The sequence below is a fragment of the Mytilus trossulus genome, chromosome 14, assembly GCF_036588685.1.
Source record: "Mytilus trossulus isolate FHL-02 chromosome 14, PNRI_Mtr1.1.1.hap1, whole genome shotgun sequence".
NCBI classification, from domain to species: Eukaryota; Metazoa; Mollusca; class Bivalvia; order Mytilida; family Mytilidae; genus Mytilus; species Mytilus trossulus.
This window is the reverse complement of record NC_086386.1, coordinates 16150619-16157488: the sequence shown is the minus strand read 5'-3', so window position 1 is coordinate 16157488 and position 6870 is coordinate 16150619.

The following is a 6870-nucleotide window of genomic DNA, read 5'->3' as shown; positions in this document are numbered from 1 at the left end:
CTTGTTTAGGACGTTTTAAGGAATTGATAAACCTGGTCAAATGGTTAGCAAAATTTTCCGCTTATATGGCATCGTTAAAATATATCGTTAAAATGACAATACTACGTGACAGGAATGAATACATTACAGACAACCACTACAACGATCAGTTCCGCCTATAACAGTTGGAAGACCAAAACTAAACAAAAAGTAGAGTAGGGGAAGATAAAAATCTATAATTTCTTATGGTATGTGCGACGCAATATTTCCACACCTCGGCGTGTATATCAATGACAAATTGTACTGTAAATATATAAAAGTAACAAACTACTTGTAATAAATAATATTTATTTTTCACATTAGTTTTGATAATAAAATTCATAAATATTTTGTACTTGAGTTAATTAAAAAAGATAAAAACTCATGATGTTTCTTTTATTGTGTGTGTATCATGTACACAGAACTTTATTAAACTATTACACATCCTAGGACAAATGGAGTCTCACAATTTTATTTCTTGTAGTAGATAAACATTATAAAAGGGGAAATTTGTGAACAATAACTAAAGGTAACAAAAAAGATTACGACTTACTTTAGGAAATATATTTTTTTTCGAGAAACATAATTCGGAATCCAGGATAAAAGTGTGTTCACTATCAAAGGAATCTAAATAAAGTATAGTTCGTGGCTGGTTTATTACTATATCTTAAACAATGTCTTCCATATTTTAAAATGCTTAAGTAGTTAACAAGTTTCCATTTTGGAGCTGTTGATATAAAAAACAAACATGCTTTATTTGTAGCGTGTATTTATTTCAAGTAAATTGTCATGGGGCTGTTTGCATCAATGAATGACAGATACATTGAAAGCACATTTGAATTTTTGAAATTAATGGAAAACTGTCAAAGATTAGCTTTATGTTGCAATTAGATATATTGCCTATTGAGTAAATTTGTTTGTTTTATATTTGTATAATTTCACAATCCAATATACACCGATCATTTCCACCATCAAACTATCAACCGCACAACAAGTGGTTCCCTAGTATTCTCACTAAAATAATAACTTTTTTTATTTAAGAAAGGAAAGTATTTTGTTCTCTAATTTAAACCATTTGAATGTAAAACGTCTTGCTACAGTGTATACCTTTTGTTGCTTTTTGGACCAAAACCAAGATATCTTCTTAGGAACTTCTGACCTGACGAATCCATTGGTTAATTCTAAATAAGAGAGCCGTGGCGTAGTGGTAAGGGCATCGGAGTACTACTAACACAAAGGTACCTGGTTCGATTCCCGGTCCGGATGAAAATTTCAGGGACTGACTTATTGGCTATCCCTTGACACCATTTGCGAGTATGGTCCTGAGGAAACGATGCTAGTCCGTTGGAAGTGGACGATAAATGGATGACCCGTGTTACGAGAGAGACATATATCATGCACGTAAAAGACTACCCTTGCAGGTTTCGAAAAAGAGCAGCTAATGCCGATACATGGCAGCACCCGCAAACGCAAAGTGAAAAGGGATTAATATAAGTTGCAAAACTTGTTTACTGATCCGCTATAAATAAATATGTTTAAACTAAATAAAAACCTGTTAATGTCCCATATGTTATACTGTTGTAAAGATTGATCCCCCTTCATATACAATGATTATTTTAGATTCCTGATAGATCTCACAAATTCATGGATCAGTAGGGTTTGACAATGCTACGACCGATTTATGAGTTGTAACGAGATATAAAGAGTTATTAATTATAACGATGGTTGTTTTTTACAAATTGTTTCTATTTCAGACCAGTGGTCACAGATAAAGACATATATTTGTCAGAGGGTACATGCCACCGATTTTTTTTTCTATAAAACTTCCTTTGCATTAACAAATTAGTTTCCGTCAAGCGAAGCTTAAGTGACCCTTGTTACATATATCACCATAATCTAGTATGTCATAGTATGTATACGTGTACTTCTATGTCAGAAATGATTTTAAACAGATCACTTTTTAAAATCGACGAGTAAAGCATTAAAATTCTTTCTAACGTTAAAGTATAATCTGTTCGTCGTTCAATTTTTTTTGCTGTATCTAAAAAAAATATAACACAAGCATCGCTTCGTTCGGTAACAGTTGATGTTTCTGAACATTTACAACATATCAACTTTAATACTTATATAATCTATAAAATACAGACTCTACAAATACTCACAAGGGAACAGATTACTCTACCAAATGCTATAAATCACAAGTTATCGTTTTGAGTTTTAAGACAATGACATCGTAACTTGTCCCGTGTGGCTTTTAAATAATGTTCACTTCGACAAATTGGTATTGTTAAACTAGAATACAATTAACACGTGATGTAGAAAGAAATGCTTACAACATTTGTTGTTTAAAACCATATTAGATGTGTAGTTGCCTGTGATGTGTTTAAGGTTCACATAAACTATTTGTCAGGAATTACTTCATGATTTTCTCCCAGTACAGACCAAACTCAATATAGATCATATATATATATATATATTCAGTAGTTCAGTTAGTATTGGAATGTTAAAAGTCAAGTTAAAAAAATACGTAACACTCTAGGAAAACTCAAAATAGAAAGTCCCTCATCAAATGGTTAAATCAACATCAAACGAATGTAAAACCAATATCATATGCTTGACTCAGTACAGATCTTTCCTTATGTTTAAATGTAAAAAATTGTGGATTAGACTCGGTTTTAAAACTGACTTAAACTCTAACTTGCATGATAGTCGCATACAATTACTTTAAATTAACAACAATTTAAATAAAATTTTCCAATGAATGGATCTGCTTAGCCTTCCGGAGCACCTGAGATCACCCCTAGTTTTTGGTTGGGTTCGTGTTGTTTATTCTTTAGTTTTCTATGTTGTGTCATGTGTACTATTGTTTTTCTGTTTGTATTTTTCATTTTTAGCCATGGCGTTGTCAGTTTGTTTTAGATTTATGAGTTTGACTGTCCCTTTGGTATCTTTCGTCCCTCTTTTAATTATTATGCGTTTTCTTTCTTACAGAATATGTAAAAGTAAACTATTAACTTCAGTTGAACTTTTGTAGATAACTGTTTCATACAACATTTCCTTGTTTAAATAAGTTGGATTTATTCTTGGAATGCTCCATTTGTGTAACCAAACAGACATAATAGTTCTGTTAAAAATTGGGATACAGCACTTTCTCTTATTCTTTGGAAACTTATCCCTGTCCAAACCCATTGTATAAAGAACAATTCAATTAACGTGTGGTTGCCGGTGATCTCAAAAGATCACTGGACGGTTTTAAGGGTCATAATCTCTAGGCTAACTGGATGAATCAAAATATGCTAACAGGAATGCTAACAGGAATGCAAAAGGCACTCGATGGGGATTTTCGTTTAACATAAAAAGAAAATTTATTTTTTAATCATTTGAGAAACAGATATTTACATTGTTACTCGTGGATTATCGTATTTATCAAATCCAGATGCATGTAGTTAAATTAACATTTTCAAAGTCATCGCGGAACGGCTCGAACTTTAAAATTAATAGTTTAACTATCTCGATTCGATAAATCCGATAATCCACTCGTATCAATGTAAGAATCTATATTTACATTGTGTTATAATCTTAATCACTATTAAACCAAAGATGTATTTATCAAAGAAACACAAAAAGGGAAACAGACAAATAACATTATTAAAAAATTAAATACAAGAATACAAGATTTTATGATGTTTGATAGTACATTAACACAATGACGGTATGTACAGGTCCAGAGCCACGTGAAATTGATATAACCATATAAGCTAAAAGTAAAAGTAATGTTCATTAAGACAAATAAAAGAATACCTTGACATGTTATGAAGATAATAAAAAAGATCAGTCAGTTACCAGAATAAATACTATCGTGTATTATTTATGAAGATGAAATATTTATCAACTAGGTCTTGGTACCATCCTACATACTCTTTTTTAGATTAAAGACGAAACGTTGTTTGACATAGTTCTGGTTTCAACTATAATACCTATATTTCAGATTTAAGTGGATAGTTTAAAATAAAAGTGTGTTAATTCAACAATGCATCGTAGTACATGGATCTTCTAATCCCAAAAAGCCTTTCAAAAACAGAACAAAATACATATGTTTTTATATCTAGGGGTGCTAGTCTTTCATACGTTTTAAGCGGTACAGGTTTTTCTGTACATAAAGTCATTTTCGAGTTGTAAACGCACCCAATTTTTGTCCAACTGTAAACTTTTAAAATAAAACAATAATAGGTCGACTTATTTTGAGGTGTTGATTGTTTTGTCAACAAAGTGTCATTACATGTAATAATGAAAAGCAAATTGAACAAATTTTACCTTACACAGAAATAAGTAAAACCTGTCACTCTATTCATGACATTCAAAAAAAAGTAAAATCACAAAAATACTGAACTCAGAGGAAAATCAATTTGGAAAGTCCATAATCACATGGCAAAATCAAAAAAACAAAACGTCAACGTCAAACATTGTTTTACAAAAGAAAAGTCGTGTGCCTCAATTTCAAGTATTTTAGTACAACATAAACACATTCTGAATAACTAAAATGTAGTTTCTTTTCTCTTTTCAAACCGAACCTACACAAGTGACAAGAAGTTTTGAAACGAATACTTTCGTGAATGGCAGTACTACTTTTGATTCTACTATAACGTCTTTATATTGCTATGTAATCAATACTGTGATAAAAGAGCGGCAAAAGATACCAGAGCGACAGTCAAACGCATAAATCGAAACGAAAATGACACGTTATGGCTAAAATAGATACAGACAAACATATAAAAAATAGTACACAAGACACAACATAGAAAACTTAAGACTAATATAGGAATCGACATAATTGGTTAAACTATTTTTTTTTATATAATAGTGGATTGAGAATCTTTCATCAGCTACGTACCGGTACCTGAAATAAGAAGCCAAAATTGGCCCTTACCAGACCTACTTCTCTCCAACAAATCTATGGCTTACAAGAACCTTTTTTTTAAATTGTCTTAGGCAAAGAAGAATAACTCACATCATATTGTAAAGTTGAATTTATAATTTAGTGTTTTGCGTTGTTATTATGCTAGAACTGTACTAAATACAAAATAAGTAGGATATTATTGTTGAAATCGATATATGTATAGGCATCAATATTTTTATTTAATGAATGGCTTTTATTTATTTTGAATTAATGGAACAATAAAACTAATTTTTAGTTCACCTGGCCTAAAAGGCCAAGTGAGCTTTTCCCATCACTTGGCGTCCGTCGTCCGTCGTCGTCGTCGTCGTCCTGTGTCCGTCGTCGTTAACTTTTACAAATACATGTATCTTCTCCTCTGAAACAATTGGGCCAAATTAAACCAAACTTGGCCACAATCATCATTGATGTACCTAGTTTAAAGTTTGTGTTTAATTACCCGGCCAACCATCCAAGATGGCCGCCATGGCTAAAAATAGAACATAGGGGTAAAATGCAGTTTTCGGCTTATATCTCAAAAACCAAAGCATTTAGAGCAAATCTGACAGGCATCAAATAGTTGATCAGGTCTAGATCTATCTGCCCTGAAATTTTCAGATGAATCAGACAACCCATTGTTGGGTTGCTGCCCCTTAATTGGTAATTTTAAGGAAATTTTACTGTTTTTGGTTATTATCTTGAATATCATTATAGATGGAGATAAACTGTAAACAGCAATAATGTTCAGCAAAGAAAGATTTACAAATAAGTCAATCTTTAGGAGTTATTGCCCTTTTTAGTCAATTTTTAACCATTTTTCGTAAATATCCATGATCTTTTACAAAAATCTTCTCCTCTGAAACTACCGGGACAAATTAATCCAAACTTGGCCACAATCATCATTGATGTATCTAGTTTAAAGTTCGTGTTTAATTACCCGGCCAACTATCCAAGATGGCCGCCATGGCTAAAAATAGAACATAGGGGTAAAATGCAGTTTTCGGCTTATATCTCAAAAACCAAAGCATTTAGAGCAAATCTGACATGGGGTCCAATTGTTTATCAGGTCAAGATCTATCTGCCCTGAAATTTTCAGATGAATCAGACAACCCATTGTTGGGTTGCTGCCTCTAAGTTGGTAATTTTAAGGAAATTTTACTGTTTTTGGTTATTATCTTGAATATTATTATAGATGGAGATAAACTGTAAACAGCAATAATGTTCAGCAAAGAATGATTTACAAATAAGTCAACATGATCAAAATGGTCAGTTGACCCCTTTAGGAGTTATTGCCCTTTTTAGTCAATTTTTAACCATTTTTCGTAAATATCCATGATCTTTTACAAAAATCTTCTCCTCTGAAACTACCGGGCCAAAATAATCCAAACTTTGCCACAATTATTATTGATGTATCTAGTTTCAAGTTTGTGTTTTATTACCCGGACAATTATCCAAGATGGCCGCCATGGCTAAAAATAGAACATAGGGGTAAAATGCAGTTTTTGGCTTATAACTCAAAAACCAAAGCATTTATAGCAAATCTGACATCGGGTAAAATTGTTTATCAGGTCAAGATCTATCTGCCCTGAAATTTTCAGATGAATCAGACAACCCATTGTTGGGTTGCTGCCCCTAAGTTGGTAATTTTAAGGAAATTTTACTGTTTTTTGGTTATTATCTTGAATATTATTATGAATGGAGATAAACTGTAAACAGCAATAATGTTCAGCAAAGTAAGATTTACAAATAAGGCAACATTACTAAAATGGTCAGTTGACCCCTTTAGGAGTTATTGCCCTTTATAGTCCATTTTTAACCATTTTTCGTAAATATCCATGACCTTTTACAAAAATCTTCTCCTCTGAAACTACCGGGCCAAAATAATCCAAACCTGGCCACAATCATCATTGATGTATCTA